The 22,713-nt window shown below is 44.2% G+C and overlaps 1 protein-coding gene across 2 annotated transcripts in view; it reads left to right on the forward strand.

Moving 5' to 3' along the window:
* Positions 1-22,713, forward strand: part of DFFB (DNA fragmentation factor subunit beta) — a 134,548-nt gene that overhangs the window by 89,547 nt on the left and 22,288 nt on the right. The window lies entirely within an intron of this gene.

The raw sequence follows: 22,713 nt of genomic DNA on the forward strand, positions 1-22,713 counted from the left end.
AAATACATACACTCAGACCACTTTCATATGGTGACGTTTCAGCAGGTACTTCCGCTACTTTCCCAAAACGACTTCCTCACCACTTTGGACCTAAAAGACGCTTACTTCCACATTCCAGTGCACAATGCTCACAGGAAGTACCTCAGATTTGTAGTGGACGGCCAACACTACCAATTCAAAGTGCTCCCGTTCGGAGTCACAACCGCACCACGAGTATTCACCAAGTGCCTAGCAGTGGTGGCAGCATATCTGCAAAGACAACACATTCATGTCTTCCCTTACCTAGACGACTGGTTGATAAAAGCCAGTTTATACAATCTGTGTGTACAACACACACACACACCACTATCCAGCTACTTCATCAGCTGGGCTTCTCGGTAAACCACGAAAAGTCCCATCTCCAACCATCCCACATAAAACAATACCTAGGTGCCACTATAGACACCTCAAAAGCGCTCGCCTACCCCAATCCTGCCAGGATTGCAAGCATTCAGGCTCTACGCGCAAAATTCATAGCACAACAATCCCTTCCAGCTCGGGTGTTCATGCAACTAATAGGGATGATGGCCTCTTGCATCTTCATAGTACCTCTCGCAAGACTCCAGATGCGTCCTCTCCAAGAGTGCTTAGCGCACCAATGGAACCAGGCCCAGGGTCAATTAACAGATCTGGTGTTGGTAGACGGTCGTACCCATCGCTCTCTGCAGTGGTGGACCACCAGAAACCTTTCCAAAGGTCGACCGTTCCTGGACCCGGTTCCCCAGATAGTACTAACAACAGACGCATCACTCTCCGGCTGGGGAGCTCATCTATTACATCTCACCATGCAATGCAAATGGACACCTCAACAGAAGCTACTCCATATCAACCATCTGGAGTTACTAGCAATCTTCCTAGCCCTAAAATCCTTTCAGACACAAATTTCGGGCAAAGCAGTCCTAATCCGCACAGACAACATGACAGCCATGTATTATATTCAAAAACAAGGTGGCACACACTCTCCACAGCTCTCTCAATTAGCACAGAGCATTTGGAGATGGGCCGTACCCCAGAAAATCTTTCTCCTAGCCCAACATGTCCCAGGAGTACAAAACACTATAGCAGATCTACTCAGCAGACAAACACAACAACTCTATGAGTGGGAACTTCACCCGCAAGTTCTTCACCCATACTTTCAAATGTGGGGGCATCCTCAGATAGACCTCTTCGCCACCCATGAAAACAAAAAATGCCCAAGCTTCGCCGCCAGATACCCACACCCATTGTCCAAAAGCAATGCGATATGGATGAACTGGTCAGGCAGATTTGCGTGCGCTTTTCCGCCTCTCCCACTCATTCCACTAGTAGTGCGCAAACTACAACAGCACTCCCTCATACTAATATTAGTAGCGCCAACTTGGGCCAGACAACCGTGGTACACCACACTGCTGGAACTATCGGTAGTACCGCATCAAAAATTACGCCTCTCTCCACACCTCTTAACCCAGAACCATGGAGAGACCAGACCCAGCTCAGCTCAACCTTGCGATCTGGCTCCTGAAATCCTAGAATTCGGGTACCTAAATCTTCCCCCTGACTGTATGAACGTCATCAAAGAAGCTAGGCGCCCTACCACTAGAGCGTGCTACGCCGCCAAGTGGAAACGTTTTGTTACCTATTGTCATAACAACACCATCAATCCCCTAGATGTGTCCATTCAACGCATCATAGGCTACTTACTCCACCTACAAAGGTGCAATCTAGCCTATACGTCCATTCGACTACACCTCGCAGCCATAGCAGCTTACCTACAAAACATGCAACATCTCTCACTCTTTAGAGCACCTGCCATTAAAGCCTTCATGGAAGGCCTTAAAAGAATAATTCCCCCCAGAGTGCCACCCTCACCTGTGTGGAACCTAAATATCGTTCTCACCAGACTAATGGGACCTCCTTTTGAACCCCTACACAAATGTGAACTTCAATTCTTAATATGGAAAACCGCTTTTCTTGTAGCCATCACTTCCCTCAGAAGGGTCAGTGAGATACAAGCATTTACTATTCAAGAACCTTTTATACAAATGCACCATAATAAGGTGGTTCTCCATACCAACCCAAAATTCCTCCCCAAAGTCATTTCTCCTTTTCACCTAAACCAATCTGTAGAACTACCAGTATTCTTCTCGCAACCACAAACTGTTGCAGAAAGAGCTCTTCACACACTAGATGTCAAATGAGCCTTACTCTACTACATCGAGAGAACACAAACTTTCCGTAAGACCAAACAACTGTCTCTTTCTCTCCACCACACAAGGGCAACCCCATCTCCAAGTCGGGGATAGCTAGGTGGATTGTCAAATGCATTCAGATTTGCTACCATAAAGCAAAACGAACGCTATCCGTTCCCCCTAAAGCCCATTCTACACGTAAAATAGGGGCTTCAATGGCTTTTCTAGGAAACATCCCATTAGATGATATCTGCAAAGCAGCTACATGGTCAACACCGCACACTTTCACCAAACACTATTGTGTAGATGTGCAAACTAAGCAACAGAACATTATTTCAAACCACTGCAACAGATACGGGTAGTCGCCGCTAACGGTGGGTACTGCTATATAATCTATGCACAAGTGTGTAATCTGCAGCTCATATGCCTCGAACAGAATATGAACAGAATATGCTACTTACCAGTATGCATCTGTTCTTGGCATGTAGAGCTGCAGATCTACACACGCCCACCCGCCTCCCCGGCTACCTGTGTCTGTTCCAGTTTATCTTATTTAGATAACACACACGGGCATCTTCACTGTTATTACTACGCTCCATCTTTCCCTGCTGGCAAAAAACAATCTGAGGATGGAGCCGAAGCCCATGCGCAATACGATCCAAGGGAGGAGTCACCGAACTCGTGACTTCCAAAGACTTTCCAAGAGGAAAAACAAACTGAAAACCTCCGGGCCCAACACCAGATGGCGATCTGTGCACAAGTGTGTAGATCTGCAGCTCTACATGCCAAGAACAGATGCATACTGGTAGGTAGCATATTCCTTTCCTTAACTCATCCGCACAGGAAGTGACATCACTGGGTTCCCGCTGATGGCACCCTGCACTCCTCCGCCTTTTCAGGACATACTTGATGCTGGCTGCAGGGTAGACGTACAGTGCTCCAAAGGCAAGCCTATCTGCGCCCATCCAAGCCTGTACCACGCCCTGTGGCTGGGTCTCTTCCTCCCCAGCACTACCCTGCCATGCTCCTCTGTGCTCCCAACCCCAGTCGCTACTTACCGCACTGCTACTACGCCACACAACATGGAAGGAACATTTGCATGTGCCTCCTGCAAGATCTCATACCCTAAACCCAGAACTTCTGCACCAACAGCACCCAGCACCCCACTTGTTACCCAAACCATCCACCTGCTCACACTCATACAGATCAAATACTACCCACACAGTATGCCACATTCGAATGCGGGCTTCTCAACACCCACTCGTTCTTCAAACATGCCATGGACGTATAGGACCTATTTCACAACCGTGCTCTGAACCTGCTCTTTCTCACGGAAATATGGCTAAACAGAATGTCTGCACTGGATATCACCACAGCCATCCATACTGGTTACAGGGTCACCAGGCTAGACTGTTAGTACAAGCCCGGAGACTGAGTCGTTATTGTATTCAAAGATATCATCAGCTGAACCCTGCACCGTCTACACTGGTACATCCCCCAACTACATGGAACACCTCACGTTCAAGATGCGTATCACAGCCAGCTTCAGCCTACGCGGAATACTTGTACACAGACCACCAGGACCCTGCACCAATTTTGCCAGATTTTGTGTCCACCCCTCCACCCCTCCCCCATCATCAACACTTGCACTTTGATCCTCTCTGGAGACATTAACTTTCACCTAGACTACTGCACTGACCTTAGCTCTTCGGTCAACATTGAAAACCTTGAAAACCTTGGTTTCAGCCAGCACATTACGGAACCCACACACACAGCCCTTATTGGCCACAATTTGCTTCTCAATTAGCAGCCGAACACTGACATTATCCTTCTGTTCTTAGCTGTTTCTACATTCTTAGGTCCTGAAGAGACCCTACATTGTACAAAGGGTCGAAATGTCGTCGACAAAGAAACTAATGCGAACGGCTAAACCAGCACATATCATTGTATGTAGTCACGGTTTACTCTGTGTATGTTTTATAAATGGTCGACTTTAAAATGTGGAAACCATTCACAATTGTCACAAATATGTCACCCCATGTTTTAGGTTCCAGTTACACTGGTGACACCTTGCACGATTGTTTATATTTACTTTGTATATATATTTGAGAAATATATAAAAAATAACTTTGATTAAGCAAAACAAAGGTGTATCTGGTCATATCTCCTTTTTGCATTACACTAACCCGTTCCATTACGATTGCGCATATTATTACCAGTATAGATTTATGTACTATTCCACAGGAACTGCTGTTTCTGATAAATAATTTGACAAACCTTGTTCTATGTGAGTAGGGTCCCCTTGTTCCTTTTCTCGTCTCCCAGTCTACAAGAAGCAACTATGATCTGGAAGGATCACGCCCTCGTCAGTTTTGACATACCCACCATGCACCAACACCGACATACCACCACTTGAAGCACCTACCATAGCTGCAAAAGCATCTCAGAAGAGGAGTGGGCTTCCGCCCTCTCTGTGCACTTGCACAAGAACATCAGCAACTTGCTGAAAGCCATCAAGAACCTCAACAGTTGGATCACAGCATGCTCCAAGATCATAACTCCCATCAAGCGTAATCGAAGGGCGAGGGCCTGATTACAGGCCATCTGCTATACAGAGAAACACAGGCTGGCGAAATGACACTTCAAGTCACTGGAATGCAAACCGAGAACATTTCAAGAAACCTGTTGAAGACATCTTCAAATTCATACCTAAGAAACTACCACCAGTATTTAAAGAATACAGAGCACTCAGCTCTTGCAGATTGCATCAACACCAGGACTAACGGCAGCAAGAACATTTTTGCCATCATCAAAGAATTCACCACACCTCCTGCCGCCTCTCCCTCATAAGACCTTTGCATTTAGCTCTCGGAATTCTTCTGTAACAAAATTACCTCTATATACATCCATTTCAAACCTTAACCGGACCCCGTCTCAACTCAACTTCCCATCACCGCCAAAGAACGAGCCCTGACCTCATGGCCCACGGTCACCACTGTCAAAATTACTGCTACCAGGAAGACCATGCCTTTTAACTTGTTTCAACATAATATGCTGCTAATACCTTGCACATTACTAGGGCCTTAGTTTTGGACCACTCACTAGAGGCAAATAAGAGCACTTTTGGCCCTTGGAAGTCAGACCATATTATCTCCAAGACAAGCACTCCACAGTAATATGCTGTTAAAAAAATGCACTTCAAACATATTGCACTTTATCTAGGCATTAGCATTGGAATACACAACTGAAGCGAATAGAGCAATCCTGCCCATGGGAGGTCAGATACTATTATCTTCAAGGCAGGCCTTTTAAATCTGTTATGCTGTTAAAACACTGCACTTTAAACATTTGCATTTTATTTAAGCCTTGGCATTGGAATTCACAGCAGAGGCAAAGCTAGCATTTTAAGGTACTGGATGCAGAGAGTTTTGAACTGCCTTCTGAAGTATGGCTTTTTAGTACTCACCTCTTAGCAATCAAACTTTTATTGCACCTGCTGAAGGACCTGGAGCTCTATTATAAGGAGTTTAATTAATTGTTCAGTAAAGTCTTATCTTTCTATTTATCTCTGAAATCTAACTATCTTACGCCCCTATACTCATCTGCAGAGCGCCTCTAGGTTCATCATCGGCCTCACAGTCTTCAACTCATTCATGATAACTCTGGCCAACATCGTCCTCGCACAGGACATCAACATCCTCTCCTACGCCGCTGACCTGCAAATCATACTCTCCCTATCGGACAAGACCCCAACACAAAAAGCAAGTTCACTATCTGCATGATAAACAGCAACAAAACAGAAGTAGTGATCTTCTGCAAGAACACCTCACCATGGAACTCCAGCTTGTGGCCTACCACACCCAGCACCCAGGCTAGGAACCTCGGAATAATCATAAACAGCAACTGCATCTTGTTTCTGCACTCTGAAGATGCTGAGGGAGATCTTCTAAAGCTCCCAAGCAGCACTAGAAAAACTGTCACTCATGCCATAGTCACCAGCAGGTTGGACTACGGGAACACCGTCTACGCTGGGATCATTAAGCACCTCACCAGGTGCTCTCACACATCTAACTCCCCATAATCTATGATTTAAGGGACACCCCTGACTCAAGAACCTCAGTTCTGAACAACCTGCATCAAAGAGAACAGAAGAAAAGACCCGTGTCTAGGACCATAGGACCTGCACAAAGCAAAAGAGGGCTACCCTGCACCTGTGACAACGCTCTTAGAACTGCCTGACCGAGACTTGTCCTAGGCTATCTCTCCGTTTCCCTAGACGGAGGGACCCCTGTGGAATCCTGAAGCACCCCCTGTGGAAGCCTGAAGCACCCTTGGTCTCCCCTGGATTAGTGACACTAGTCCCCCCAAACTGCTGGTAAAGAAATGTTCTGGGTCCAAAGAATTGTTGGCCATCGGGCTCTCCGAGGGATCGCCCAAATCCAGATGGTTTTGTGCGTTGTGGGAACTGTAGTCATACCTTTCACAAAGTTACAGGCAGCTACCACATTCCCCGGGACCACCGGATGTCGAAGTTACTTGCTGTCCCACTTATCGCTGCCAAGGCTTGTTGTTTCGAGTCTGGCAACCGACCCCTGTATTCGATGCTGTACCTAAAGGGAACCCCATCTGATGTTCATCCAACATCAGCAGCTGTCCCGTTGCTGTGTTTTTGCATTTTTTACCCCCGCAGCACCATTTCAGCTGTAAAAGCAGCTCTTCCACAGCTCCCATTCAGCACCAGGAACAGCCAGGACAACTCTGGATCAGGGCTACATGGACCAAGTAAAATTGACCTGACTATTTTGCCTTTGTCATGGGACCCGCATTGCCTTTACCCTGCAAGAGTACAACGCAGCTCGGCCTGCAAGTGACCGATTGTCACTAGTGGTTTTTACCATGACCACAATATTACTTTTTCCCTGTATTACTTTGCACTGATTTTATATTGCTTCAAAAATCTATGACTCCAGTTAAATGTATGCCATTCCATTCAGTTTGGTGTCCAAACTAAGATAGCAAATGCACTCTATTTTTATAAATTAGTGTTGGGTTTTCCTAGAGTAATGTCAATTACTTATCAGCCGTGTTGGTACTCTGAAATGCATGTTCCTCTAGTAAAGCCTGACTGCTCTTTACCACACTACCAGGACTGAGCTAAGGATATATTAGTGTGATTACAAGGACTATCTCTGGAGTATCATTATAGTATTACATGGAGAGGTCTAAAAACTACACCACATGATACTCCACTTTCCTGCAAGTATGTGTGACTGAGAAGGAGATAAGAATGAATGTGAGGGAGTGTTAAAGATTGTGAGTGAGAGTTGGATAGAATGAGTTTGAATAAGAGCAAGTAAAAGTGAGTGAGTGAAAAAGGTATGAGGGGGTGGGGGTAAAAGTGAATGTGATTGAATATGAGAGAGAGTGAGTATTCATGAATAATTGAGAATAGGTGAGAAAGGGTGGGAGTACAAGTGAGTGTAAGTGAGTGAGAAAGTATGGGTGAGTAAGAATGAGTGAAAGTGAATGAGAATGAGTGAATACAGTAATGCAGGAAATTGGGTTACTAGTTAAGGGGTGGTGAACCCCTAATTAAGCAGCAATCACAATAATGGTCAGGGTAAAGTCACAAGAAAACACCAAAGTAACATTTGCTAAACTCTCCGGTAGCTTGGCACAAAAGCAAACTGGCTTAACTTAGAGGCAATATGTAAAGTATTTATGCAGCACTTCAAAACCTAATACAGTAAAAACACACCATAAGAAAAATGAATCGCCAATTTAGAAAATGAGAGTTAAATGTAATAAATTATTTCAGACCAAAACAGCAAAAGTCCAATTAGTTAAACCAGATATGCAATTTTAAAGATTTAATGTAAGTATGGTGCGTAAAAGCACAACATTGACTTGCGGTTATCTCGTCATGTGATATCAGTAAAAAAATCACAAGTTGAGGCCAACCATGAAGGAGCACAGCTAGGGTACTTGGACCAGGTAGGCCCTGCTGAAAAAGTTACCTTCTAAACTCCAGCGTGAAGAGTTCCATTCTCGATGGAGGAGGAGACAAGGAGAGCGTTGTGGATGGTCACTGCTGTAATACACAGAGCAGGCTTCACGTCATGGATGGTCGTTGCTGTAGCTCGAAAATCCTGTCGGGCATCACAAACCGTCTTTGCTGGTGATTTGCATCAGTGGTCACTGTTGGCTGTCGATGCTCTAACACGAAGTGCAGAACTCGTGTTGAGGAGATTCAGGTTAACCAGAGCTTTGCGTTAGCGGTCGATGCCGGTGGCAAAATCTTGCCGCGAACAACCCAGTTCATGGTCACAAAGAGCCCAAATTTCTTGTAGGGAGTCAGGAACTCACTCAAGCAGAAGGCAGCACAGCTCAGGCAGGTCCAGTTGCAAGTCAGCTGGGCAGATACGGGGAGGCCTCTGGTGCTATGCATGTCCCTGTAGCTTAGAAAAGGAGGCCAGTCCGCTGACACTCAGAGTCACTACAGCCTGGGATGTAGGGTGCAGGTCTAGTCTTCTTTCTCAGCAAGCAGGGCAGCAGAGTCGCAGGGTAGCTGAGTAGCAGTCTTCTTGCAGCAGAGCCACACAGCAGTCCTTCTTCTGTAGTACCCACAGGTCCACAGGGGTACTGAAAAGTTGGGTCTGAGGGTCCAGTATTCTACCTGGTGCCTTCATTGAAGTAAGAGAAGGTTCTGGAGGTTTTCACCCCTAGAGGTGTTTGGAATATCCTGCCTCCCTACCCAGGACACAGCTTGTCTGGGGTCACAAAAGACTATTGTCAAACTCTTTGTGAGTGTGATCAGGCAGAGCCTCTGTGATGTGCAATTGTGGTAGGCAACAACTCCTCCCCCTCACCAAGTCAGCCATGGCCCATCCTGCCAACACCTATTCCCTCTTTGCCTCACTGTCTTGGAGAAATACACAAAACCCAACTACCATTTACACCTAGTCATGTGACCTAGAAAATAAGGCTGCAGGCAACCAAAACAATATACTGCCACTAGCATATTGGAAGGTAAAATACTGCTGCTAGTATACAAGAGGTAATTCATGCCATATGGGGCCCCCATTGAAAAATGCTGGTGCTGGCACCATTGAGGAAATTCTTGGCGTGAGGCCACCCTTGGCAAAATGTTGGTAGCACATTGAAGATCATTCTTGTCATAAGGAAGGTCAACTTTGGCATATGGGACGGGACAGTCATGACAAAGTGGTGGCCATGACTTACTCGAAGTAATTTTTTACTTGAGGGTCACTCGTGGTATAAGCATGGCTTTAACAGCAAAATTCTAGCATGGGCAAATGTTATGTAATTATAGGCATAAAGGACACCCATATTGTATGGTCACCAATGACAACATGCTTGCCCTGCTACAATGAAGGTAATTTCTCACATATGAAGGTATCCATAGCACATTTTAGTAAAACAAAATGGGATCGTCTGCTGAAGAGAGTTGGGTTTCATTGCACTTGATGAAAGGATTTGAATGTTGAGTGTCCTTTCTGAGCCTATGGAGTTTTAGCAAATCCATGTGAAAATTGTGCTTTAAAATGCACTATTTTACCCCATTTTGGCACAATGTTCTCTGCAGTTTAAGAGGTCTTCACTTAGCTTGTTTGCTGCAATTCAGGACAAATATTACTCACCTCCACTTTGAAAGATGATGTCAGCATCCCAATAATGGTGGCATCTAAAATAGAACTTTATCTATGTTGTTGCATTAATCATGTGTTATGAAACTTAGTGTCAATTATTGAGACGCCATTTGTGTTAAGGTAATGTGGCACGGCTTCCTGGGAAGATTCAGGGATCATAGGTCATAGAATGTCACTTCCTGTCAGGTCACTAATGTCAAAAGCTGTGTGATGTTACTTCTGCTACCCCTGGCATTTTGTGAATCAATGTCCATTGGGCTGACACAATACCTGCTAGCCTCTTCTTACGCTGACAGAAAAAATAGGCATGACTCATACCAATAAGCAGGCATTTAAGAGAGAGTGTAATGGAACAGTATGTATTAAATACAACTCTAGGCATTTGTTACAGTTTGAGATTTATTTTTTCTATGTAAATTATTGAATGTTTTAAATAATGTGTGGCGCACCAACAACACTGCACTACATGCATATTGTGTTAATTTTGCTTCATTTGTTATTTAAAAGAACAAGTGGAACGTGAATCTACATTCTCTGGTAATATTGAATGTTGATACTCCCTCAATTAGAGCAAGATTAATCTTCCTAATCGTTTGCCACCTTATTTCACTTGTACAGTGCCTGGTATCTAGTTAGTGTTGACTCACAGGTGCATTTTACATTCTACATGTGTTGTGGACCTTACAGCAGAAAATTCATAGTTTTAATCTCTCATACCCTCATCCCATAAATCAAATTACATGGATACCAGATGCAGTATATTACTTTTTCAGAGTTACAGTTCTATCAAAGTGATCTTGTTCCCAAAGTGATGACATGTTGTTGTGTTAATTGTAAGGGTCTGATTGGAGAAGCATGTCCAGCGGCACCAAGGTGGCGGACGTCTTCTCAGTACTCCCTCTGGGTGCCTGAGAATCCTGCATCATCCGGTGGTAAAACTCAGGACGCAGCATGGGGACGCTCCCTCCAGGAGGGAGGAGCCCCTGGTAATCCATGTGGGATTTTTGACGCCCGTATCGCCTGGACAGAATCCGTGCGTGGTCGGGCTGCCCAAGGATGTCGCATGGTGTGCGGCCCTCGCACTCTCCCCTGTGCAATAGCGCTCATTGACCAGAGCACTGATTTAGCTGCGGAAAGATCCCCTGGTATTCTACAGCTCTGGACCCCTGATCTCAACAGACACCTCCCAGCATATCTGAGACAGCGATGGTGACGTCCTCCTCGGCATATGCAGTAGGCCCAGATGACCATAGGTGAGAAGGGCGGGAGCTGATAATAGGCGCCCATGTCAGCTGGAGATCGCATGGGCACTGTGGCACCTCCTGTGATAGATGGAGCACTTTGCATCATCCACAGCTTTGAGCCCCATGAGCAGGGAGCCCCTATCGATTGGGCCCACGGGACGCTGGTGACCCATATTCTTCACTGCAGCGGCTTCGGGAACTAGTACATGGTGCATGTTATTGCTAGTGGCTTGAGGCCTCAGCGCCCTCACACCTCATAGGCCTCGTCCTCACTTTGGACTCTGTATTAGGGGTGCAATCCACAGCCCCTGAGCCGCACTGAGTGTGGTGGGGTACCCGTACCCTTCCCAGACCCCCTTCACAACTTGTGACTTTATTGACGCTCCCGCTACTGTGATGTCCACGGGCTACACTCACTGGAGTCTCATTGCACTATATAAAAGGTCCCTGCCGTTTGCATGGTGCGGACAGTTTTGGGTGCATATCGACCAGAGTGAGAGTCCACAACCCGAGGACTTATCTGCCTGCTGAATACTGTGCATTGTTCTTCCCACAACTCCTCAAAAAATTGCAATGGGCAGCACCAAATCCACTAGACTGTCGTCTCAGTAGGGCCATTTGCTATCTCAACATAGCCACACTGATGGCTCCTCCACCCATACACTTGAGGTATGCATCCCACTCATGATTTTACCTCCCCCACCTGACAAATTGTATGCAATATTTTAGGAAATATGTGACTTCAGATGTGCCATCACGCACCACATTGATACGCTGTTACCTGATCTCAGCCTCCTACATGATGACCATCGTAAACCTTCTGACAAGATCAAAGCAGCTGAAACCACATTATCAATGTTAGCCCCTCAACAGGCATCATACTCAACCACAATTGCTGATCTGCAGGAGCAACTTACAGTTTTGCAAAATAGAGTGGAGGATGGCCGCGCATGCCGCAATATTGTGTGCATCGTGGGGATGCCGAAGGGCATTGAGGAATCCAACCCTACGTTGTTTATTGAACAATGGCTCCAGAAGACGGTTGCTCCTGAGGGTTCTCAGCCCGGTTTACCATGGAACGTGCACATGTGATGCCAACCCGCCACCCTCCACCTTGAACACCACAGCGCCCCTTGGTTGGGCATATCCTTCACTTCAGTGACAAGATCTCCTACTACAAAAGGCCAGGGAGATGGCGCCCATTATTGTGGATAACTTAACAGTATCGCTTTTTCCAGATACCACATTGGAGGTGCAGCGATTCCGTCCATTCTTTCTGGAGGCCAAATGACAGCTGTGCTCAGAGGGGCTCTCTTATGCATTAATGTTCCCAGCGCGCTTGAGGGTAATCCACGACTAGCGCTCACTGTTCTTTGACTTGCCAGATGCTGTGTGGGACTGGCTGGAACAGCACTATCCTAACGCACATCGCCCTACTCCATTGGAGCGATCACCCAGAGGGACATCAATACCTTCTCATCGGTGAGATGCAGACCCACCTGGTGAGCGGCTTCCATGGCTGCCCCTTCCCCTCAACAACCATGGACGGTAGGCAGGCTGTACTGGCAACTATGTCTGCTATTGGATTGCATCGCCAACAACCCTCTGCTAGCTCCACAGCATGTGCGGACTTTGACTTTGACTCTAATACGAGCACAGCTCTTTTCCCCCTCTATGGCGCCACAGACTGCAAATAATTGTGATTTACTCCATGCAAGTATTTTGAACAACCTGGTGTCTCTGCTGCCTCGTCTAATGGTTGGTTCAGATAAGTCTCTCTCTGTGCCCTCCCTTCTTCTTCCCTCCTATTTTTCTCCCATTTCTTCCCCCCTTCCCCATTCCACCCCCTTCCCCATTCCACCCCCCTCCCCATTTCTCCCCCCCCCCTCCCCATTTCTCCCCCCCCTTCCTAGATACAGAAGAGTCCTAGTTTGGGTGAGGTTGTTTTGCCTGGAATCCTTCCCCCGGGGACTGTCTTTGCTGTTTCACGGTTCTATGATTGTCACATAGGCGGCTCGTGCATCACAAAAGTTCCCTGTTACCACCTGCGCATAATGTATACTGCTGATTTCCCCACAGCTATTATTGTCTGGGTTTCCCGAGGCTCCTGTGCAGGGTACTTGCACTTACAGGGCCTTGTACTCGCTTGTTCTGACTTGTTCTATTGTTGGCCTCCCCCTAAAGTGATTGCACAATGTATCATTTTGTTGTGATGGGTTTGTTGTTAGTTTTAGATTGCTCAAATGATCGTTTTTGGGTGAACCTGGAATTGGGGAAATGTTGTTTTCTATTTTACCACCATGTGTGTTCCTATGTCTACCATGTAGCCAAGCAAAAGATGAGTGACCCCTGGCCTTAGTGTCTGTGCGTTGTTGACATGCGAACTGTTTTGCAGTATTACAAGATACTGACTGGAATGTCAGGAGTTTGGTGTCTAATCATAAGTCACACAGAATCCTAAGCGCAAATGTATCGCCAGAAGGTGAATATAGTTTACCTGCAGAAAACCTATCTATCCACCCCTGAAGATCTCAAATTGCGAACTAAGTGGAGGAGTCAATTATTCCTACAACATATTCAGGGTTTGCTCGCGGGGTGGCCATCTGGTTGAGGGCGGGGGTCCCATTTGAAGCACAAGCCACTGAAATTGACACCAATGGGCACTATGTCTTTGTTCATGGGTTATTGGACGGTGAGATGTTGGCTCTGGGTAGTGTATGTGCACCATATACTGAGCAAGATGTCTTCTTACAGCGCATATCATCAGTCCTGGCAGAATGGTCACTTCTCCCTCTATTAAACAAGCCAAGTTTCTCTCTAATTTGGTGCAAACTGGCTCTTGTTAGACATATGGAGAGCCCATAACATGGGCATGTGTGAATACTCCTTTTATTCTCCCCCACACAGCCTACACGTCCATTTATATCATATCCTTTGCCCATCTCACATAGTGAAGTTCACATACGTGACCTATTTGGGTAAAACCTTTTCGGATCATAGCCCACTTGAAATAGTAAGGACATGGGGCAGGTGCCCTACACCGATATCCACATGGTGCATGCAACCAACACTACTTGAAGATGTAATCTTCAGTGAACCCTGGCCTCCACAATTAACCCTTACTTCGCTGATAACGAGGGCACGGCATCCAGGCCACTTGTTGAGTGGGAGGCATTTAAGGTGGTGATTAGGGGAGTGTCCATAGCCACTGCAGTGGGTGCCTGGCAATCAGTACTCCATGACTTACAACACACAGAAGCACAACTGGGGCTCCTTGAACAGCAGACAGCACACAATCCCACACACTTGGATGATTTTCAGGAATCTACGATACAACTCAGTGAGTTATTGGAGCGTCTGAGAATTATAGACCATAAAACATATGTTCAGAAGTTACACTCCGAAGGCGATAGAGTGGGTACATTACTTGCTCGTATGAGGCCGCCGTCATTGTCCCCTACTCTGATCCTCTCCATCATAACACCCTCCAAGGTACAGTGCACCACACAATTGAAGAAAAATGAGGCCTTTTGCTCCTTTTACACTGGGGTAAATGAGGCTAGGCCCTCTCCACCCTCCACAGAGGGAAATATATTCCTGCACGGCTTGAGACTCCCACATGTCTCAGTGGTGTCTCGAACGGCATTGGGAGCCCTGTTGTCACCAGGTGAATTACGCCGGGCAATTGAGGATATGGCACATAACAAAACACCAGGAATAGATGGGCTGGCCATTGCATTTTACTCTCTTTCACCTCCTGTTTGGTCCCACGCCTGGAGAAACTATCCATGGTGTCTCTGGAAGCGGAATCGCTGCCACCAACAACCAGTCAGGCCCTGGTCACCTCCCTGCTTAAACCCAGCGGGGCTCTAGAGGACCTTTCCTCTTATAGACCGCTCTCTCTTTTAACCTCAAAGTATGAAATATTGAGTAAGGTGTTGGCCTGATGACTGCTCCCCTTACTCCCTGGCCTAATTCACATTGACCAATGTGGTTTAGTCCCATGCAGGAGCACCTCTTTAAACATACAACGCCTCTATCAGGTGAGGGAGAAAGCACATGACCCATTTCCCACGCAGGTTACTTCTCATTAGAGACAAGGGTTCTGTCCAATATATGATGGAGATATATGTGATCTAAAAATTGATCTGTTTAAGTTTAAGTATATTAGACGGATAAAGATTAAGAAACATTTTCTGCTTTGTAATGAAACAAATAAATTGCATACACAACCATATCGAACCCAACCTTTAAGTGAAATTACTATTCAAGAAATTTTGGACACAAGACTGTTATTATCATTGACTGAGTGTGAAGATGAGGTTGTGAGCGCTGACATTGTTATGCATGATTTAAATGTGATAAGTGACATGCCTGTCCCAAGCGGCCTCAAAGACAAATCCAAGTGGACACCGACCTTGCATATGGGGAACAACATTGATATCTTCCACAAGCTGGTACTGGTTGACCTAGACAGATATGTGGATAAGACACAGCGACCTGTTAAGGGGTATGACAATCTTTCTCTGGGTGAGAGGAAATCACTAAAGAGCTTAATGAAAGATGAGAGTATTACCATCAGGGAGGCGGACAAAGGGGAGAATATTGTAGTTATGGCAAGCACTGACTATGAAACAGAGATTCTCTCCCAATTAAATGACACTACTTGTTATGAGTCACTTACGGGGAGTCCTATTTGGAAACTCTCAGATCATGTTAACACACACCTCAAACAATGGTATGGTATGGGCCTATTGGACGAGAAGGAGATGAGATGCCTCAGGGTGGATCGTCCTAGATACCCCTGTATATATACACTTCCCAAGGTAAACAAAGAGCTCCCATTTCCACCAGGGAGACCCATCATATCTGGCAATGATGGACCAACAGAAAGGCTGTCAGAATATGTTGACATCTTTTTAAAACCTTTGGTGAATAATTTGCCATCCTTCATCAGGGATACTAAACATATACTAGGCACATTATCTGATTTAACGTGGGAGGACAACATGACATTGGTAACTTTAGACGTCACTGCTCTTTATACGAGCATCAAAAGAGAGGACGGGGTTAAGGCCATTAGGAAAATGCTTAGTGTGTGAGGTCTGCAAGCACATGGGACCACACTGAAATGGTTATCAATATGATCGAAATTATTCTAGATAACAATATCTTTATCTTTAAAGACAATTGGTAGAGACAAATGCAAGGCGTTGCCATGGGCTCCAGATTCTCACCTTCATATGCGAACCTTTTCATGGGTTGGCTGGAGGAGGTGTGGATCTGGTGCACCGTGGGTAACAAATAGAATGACTCCATTTTAAATTGGGGGCGATATATTGACGATTGCCTGATGGTATAGACAGGTGACAACACTAAACTAGAGGAGTTTGTCAAGCACCTTAACAGCAATTATTTTAATATCCTATTTACTTATGAGAAGAGTAAAGAAAAGATTGCCTTCCTGGACACAGAATTATATACCAGAGAGGATAGGATACATAGTCGACGTTTTAGGAAGGCGACCGCGTGTAATTCTGTACTGCACGCTACTAGAGCTCACCCCTCACATCAAATCAAAGCGATTCCCTATGGAGAATTTATCCGAGCTAGGCGCAATTGTAGCCAGGACTCAGATTTTGAAGAATGTGCAAACAATATGTTAAACCGCTTCAGATTACGTGGCTATGATAGCCGAGTTTTAGACTCTGCCAGGTCACGGATTAATAAAATCAGAAGACAAGACACATTGAGGGAACGTCCTGAACAACAGAAAAAGAAAAATGATGACATAACAAGAATGATTACTAATCACAACACACTGTCTAAAATATTTGTGAGGAGCCTTAGTAGACATTGGCATATACTGAGGGGAGACACATCCCTCAGTGACTGCATTAATTCTAGACCAGACATCACTTACAGAAGAGGAACCTACTGAGTCTAAGTTACTGCATTCCAAAAAGAAAAAGTGATTGGCTCACAATTGAAACTGCAGGCTTTTATAGATGTGGACATTGTGTGGCGTGTAAATGGGCAAGTAATGGCAAAAAAGAATTTGTGGGCCCTGGGGACAAACGGTATAAAATCTTGACTAATATAAACTCCAGCACTAGATACGTAGTGTATGTTATTGAGTGCAGATGCAACAAAAAATCTGTTGGTAGCACAATATGTACCCTGATAGAAAGAATGGGGGAACATATCGGGGCAGTCAAACAGTGTGACCAAAGATGCCCAATTGCTGCACATATCTGCCAGTGTGAATTATAGGACAGAAACAAGGATTTCAGATTTTATGGAATAGAACAAACACTGAGACACCCACGGGGGGCAATCGAGAACTCATGTTGAGGAGGAATGAGGCAACTTGGATTTTGAGATTGCGGACGACCGAGTTGGTTCTGAATATCGGCCAGGAGTTACATTATGTTTTTAGGAACTAAATAGTATTATGGGGTTTGCTCATATGTAAATATTGTCTGTGACCTCTTGTTGTTAAGTGGCCAAAATGTCAATACAAACAGAATATATTGATGTCTCACTGTTAATGTTAATAAGATTAAGAGATGATCTACATCTCTGGATTTAATCACCAAACATGTATTGAACACTGAGGTTGACGGTGGGGAATATTGGATCATGATGGGCTATTGATCATATCGACGAAATAATGTACATATTACTGTATGCCATGTGAAGACTGTACATAATGGTGTGACATATGATATCCGTAGAGGGATGGTGGGACATTAGACTGACAAAATGATGATAATAAGTAGAAGATCGGACACTCGCACATATTTAAATTTTGCCCTGTATGTGTGTAAGATACAATTGGAAAGGGCAGCGTGAAATGTCATGCTGTTGATATAAAAGGTGAGTTGTGGTATGATAGCTCAATTGGAGCTTACTCTTCTGGTATGAAGATTTTAGTAATAATTTGGATAGGAGCACGACTAGAAAGGACAAATCTAAGAAGGGGCAGTAATGTGGTGTAATGGCAGATATGACCGTTACAAGATGGCGGGCGGATAATTTTCCGGTATGGAGGGGCCAGGGATATAAGAACACGTATGCAAGGCATGTAGATAGTTTGAGGCGAGTATTATCTAAACAATCGCTGCAAAATATCTTAAATTTCATTACTATTTTGAAACTATAGAAATATCAGGAGACACGAGAGAGTTTGACAAACACACCACACTTGAATAGCCTTGATTGACTCCGCTATAAATGAAGTGGAATATTTGGGTCTTTATTAATCTTTACGCTATTAAATGCTAACAACTTGAGGTCATTTTTGTACGCACAAGATGTCTCTCATGTAACTGGCACTTCTAATTAAAGACGCGCTACACTTGCGATCACGTGATATAGGGCAAAGTTCAAAAGAGCGGTTGACTCGCTCAATCGGCCTCGTACCCGAGGACGCCGGCGTGAGGGGTCTGTGGAGAAAGCGATACTACAAATCACATTACGATAAGAGTAAGCGCGAGAACTTTGGAGTATATAATCCGCAATTTTAGGATTTTGAGGAAGGGTAGTTGGTTCGAGACCCTTTATTTTCTGCTTGAACGTCACTGTGGTAGCTAATAAAATAGTTGGGGGAGTTGCATCTTATTATGATAAATAAAATAATAGCTTGTTAGAGCGGCAGACAGATTAAGTAATTACAGATTAAGTAATTATACAGAAGTGATCTGCACTCAAGGTAGAGTGTTATTGATAGAATACCGATAGCGGATATAGGAATTTGCAAACATATCTAATGCACTATATTGATACATTGATATTTAAAGTACTTGGTGGTAACGTTAAATATTGCCTGATTTTTACAATAATCAATAGTTCGGCGGGATGTGACTCCACATACTGCTGCACCGTCCAGTGGGTGTAGTATTAGACACCTACTGAATCACAAGCAGGGACTATATTGAACAAATAATAGAACAGTTGCGCTACATTACGTAATGTTGCTCTGTTAGTCGAAGTAGGAGAATTGATAGATACTAGCCATTCACTCCTTAAATTTTGTATAGTTTGGGACACAAGACACCGGATTAAGCACTTTGAATCTCACCACCCCTTAGAGAGATATTAACCCACATCGGAGGATTGTGTGGGTCGGAATTATCACCACACATAAATTAGGTATAAAGTTGGGGGACTTATTAGGCCGCTGGCGGTTTAGAGAGGTTTATATACGTTGAAACAGGACACATACTAATTGAGAATTCCTTCTCTCCCTCTTCCCCTTGCCTTTTGCTAACTTGTAGCAGTGTAAAGAAAAGCTAATTGAGGTTTGTGTATCACATAACGTCACTTCTTTCACGTGGGGTTGACAGGGTGCTCACGTTTGATTATTCAGGCTGTTGGCGAATGGCAATTTTTGTTATGAAAGGTCGGATCATTGGTGAATAGACATATTAGATATAATCAGACACATAACACATATGACGCTTGTATAATTAGAATATCGGCGCATCAAGGATTGCTCAATATATATCGCTTGAGAATTATCATATTCAAGAAATGTATATTTTAAAATAAAGTCGGTTAGTCCTTTTTTTGGGGCGGGGATTAAAATCGCACTAAATATACTGAAGTATAATATGTCACGGTGGGGGCATAGAGGTGCAATGTCTTAGAGCCTAGGAATGTTTGGGTATGCATAAATAGTGACTGTGGTCTATCTCTTACATAGCCTTGAAAAAGTCGCATGTAAATCTAACAAGAGGCGACGAAACACGTGTTGGCTTTGGGCTTTCGACCAGTCATATGATTGACACAATAAGAAGAATTATCTAAAGAATTAAAGACTGAAGATTCTAAAGAAACCTGATTTGGACTGTGGATTCATGTTCTTCTTTATTTACTCTGTTACTGTTTTCACATTGTTATTAACTTAAAATTCACGTGTGCTAGGGAATTTGGCGAGTATTTGTGTTGCAGCTTAGGTTGCAGTTTAGGAGAGGTGAGTGGTTCTCTCTTCCTTGTAGCACCGTATAATACTTGTGCTATACAAATCATTTAGTGAATATTTCTAGCAGCGCCCTCCCTATGACCCATACCACTATCCTCTTGTGCATTACTTATTATTAGACCTCCAGCAGGCATTTGATTCCCTTGATTGGGAATATATGTTTTCGGTTTTGAGAGACCTCCAGCAGGCATTTGATTCCCTTGATTGGGAATATATGTTTTCGGTTTTGCGAGACCAGGGTATCTACCGTACATCTATCTCTACTATACTCTACTCATTTAGTGACCTATCTGGCTACTAAGTCAGTCATACCAAGTCTCACTTATTTCCATTCCGTGACCATATGCCTCTTGACGCGATCTGCCTGGGCATGCGGTCCATACTGGTTGCATATTACACATTCCAATATCTGGGCATTCAGGGCTACAGATCACCCGCAGACCTATTATATGGGGATCTGCTCAAGGCCTGATAGCTATAACATCAGCTCATCATAAGACTGAGTTGCAACCGCGGTCTAACCTACCACTATATACCGCCCTTTTTCTCTAGATAGATGGGTGCTACGGACTAGAGCAGCATTCCTGCCTAAGGTTGTAACACCTTTCCATGTCAGGAAATCCATCACCTCTCTGGCATTCTTTTCTCTACCTCATCCCTCGACCAAGGAAGAAAGCCTTCATCATTTGGATTCCGAAAGATCTTTAAGCTTTTACATTAATGTCATAAAGGATGGGGTTTGCGTTGCCAAACTAGCCTACTGCTTTTTGGACACCTTACAGCTCCTACTAAGTCTGTAAATGGTCAAAGTGCTCTTTCGGACTCTAACATAAGCATGAAGATCTAAATATGCTACTTGTTCTTTAGTCAACTTTGTTGCCACCTCCCATTTTTTCCCAATCACAAGCATCATATAGTACTTCATATAGTACTTAGCTTTCTGTTCACTTCAAAACTTAATTCTGCTAATGTCCTCTGAGTTGTCCTACATGAGTACCACCTGAAACACATAAAGCTTGTTAAATAAGACTGGAAAACCCATTGGTGCAATAAAATAATGTATCCTATATCCCCTAGCCTCAAAAGCCCTCATTGCTATGGATGTTTTTGTGTGTTCAATATCAACTGTGCATTTTTAATAACCTGCAGCATGGTAATCTGCATACTTTATATGACACCATTGCCTTTCGAACACTTTTGATATGAACTGGTAAAGGGCATTTTTACTGGCTTATGCTAACTAGGCCCCAGGTATGTTGTTGCCTGTTGCACATAGTCAAGCAAGACAGATATGTTTGATTTATGAATGACGCTGCCTTGATGACTCTCTAGCATGGGATCAGTAATGTAACTTTTCTTCAAGGTTATTCCGCCTGGCACGCAGTATTGCATTCATTCACATTGGTGCACAGTTGCTTTGTAACTGGTTTGTTTGACATCTCTGGATGACATTAGCGTAGAGGGGGCTCAATCAATATTCACGCAGTGGGATAGTGCTTCGGTGTTAAGTCTGAATGGCGCTTTTCAATTCAATGTTCTGATTTGTTGAAAATTAAATTATTTTGCTCACACCATGTTGAATCGGCACTTTCCATTTTAATGTTTAAGAACATTTCCTATATAAACCCTCAAATATGAGGGTGAGCCAGTTTAATTTCCTATGGTACTAGGGATGCTGTCTGATTTCTTAGTGATTTTGCTGCACATTTGAGACAGCATTTTCCTCTGATTTTGTCATTTTTCTGTACTAATTGCCTCTATGGCAGTTGATTTCCTATTCAACTCAGCAGTTTCTGCATTTTGCTACACTGTTTTGTACCTTTACATTTTTGCAATAAACCTTTATGCATTTCCTTATTGCACCCTAAAACTCACTTATTGAGTCATCCTTTTCTTTCTTAACTGTATTTTTGGTTTGCTGATTTTGTACTTTGTATCTGATACACATTGCCTCATGAAATTGAGGATTAACACCGTCCCTGATCCACCCACTTGTGAGCATGCTGTTGGGGTGTCTCCTGAGGCTTATGATTTTAGGGGTACACCATGCCACACATTATTTTTCATGTAAGGCTGGACTAGGTTCACAATCCTCTTCCCCTGGTACAAATGTGTGGCCCCTTACCACTGAAGGAAAATTATACAAATTGACAGAAACTTTTGCTCCTCCTAGCATCTTTTGTTCCATCCTCAAGTTTCATAGGAAGAGCGTGACACTTTCTGGTGGCTACAAAACTGTGGCATAGGCTCCATCTAAGAACTCTCCCTGTCCGCCAGCCTTTCAGACACAGGAGGAAATATATTCTGTTCTTCTTGATTTAGTTTCCTGTTTTTTTCTTGTATCCATCTTGGCCCTAGGTCACAAACGATTTAGTTCATTAAGTGCACATTATAAGATGTACCAATAAATAAATAAGCAGCACATTAAGAGTATGGCGCTAGCGACTGATCGATGTCTTCTGGAAGCCTCTGACCTGTGGTTCTTATTGAACTCTTGTGAACTACAAGTCCTATCACTACCTACCGTCGCATCAGGAAATCACACAAGTGTAAAATCAGGTTATTTAGAACTACCTGCTTCCTATGTTTTTTAGCATCTGAAGAAC

Source organism: Triturus cristatus, chromosome 1_2 (assembly GCF_964204655.1).
Source record: "Triturus cristatus chromosome 1_2, aTriCri1.1, whole genome shotgun sequence".
NCBI classification, from domain to species: Eukaryota; Metazoa; Chordata; class Amphibia; order Caudata; family Salamandridae; genus Triturus; species Triturus cristatus.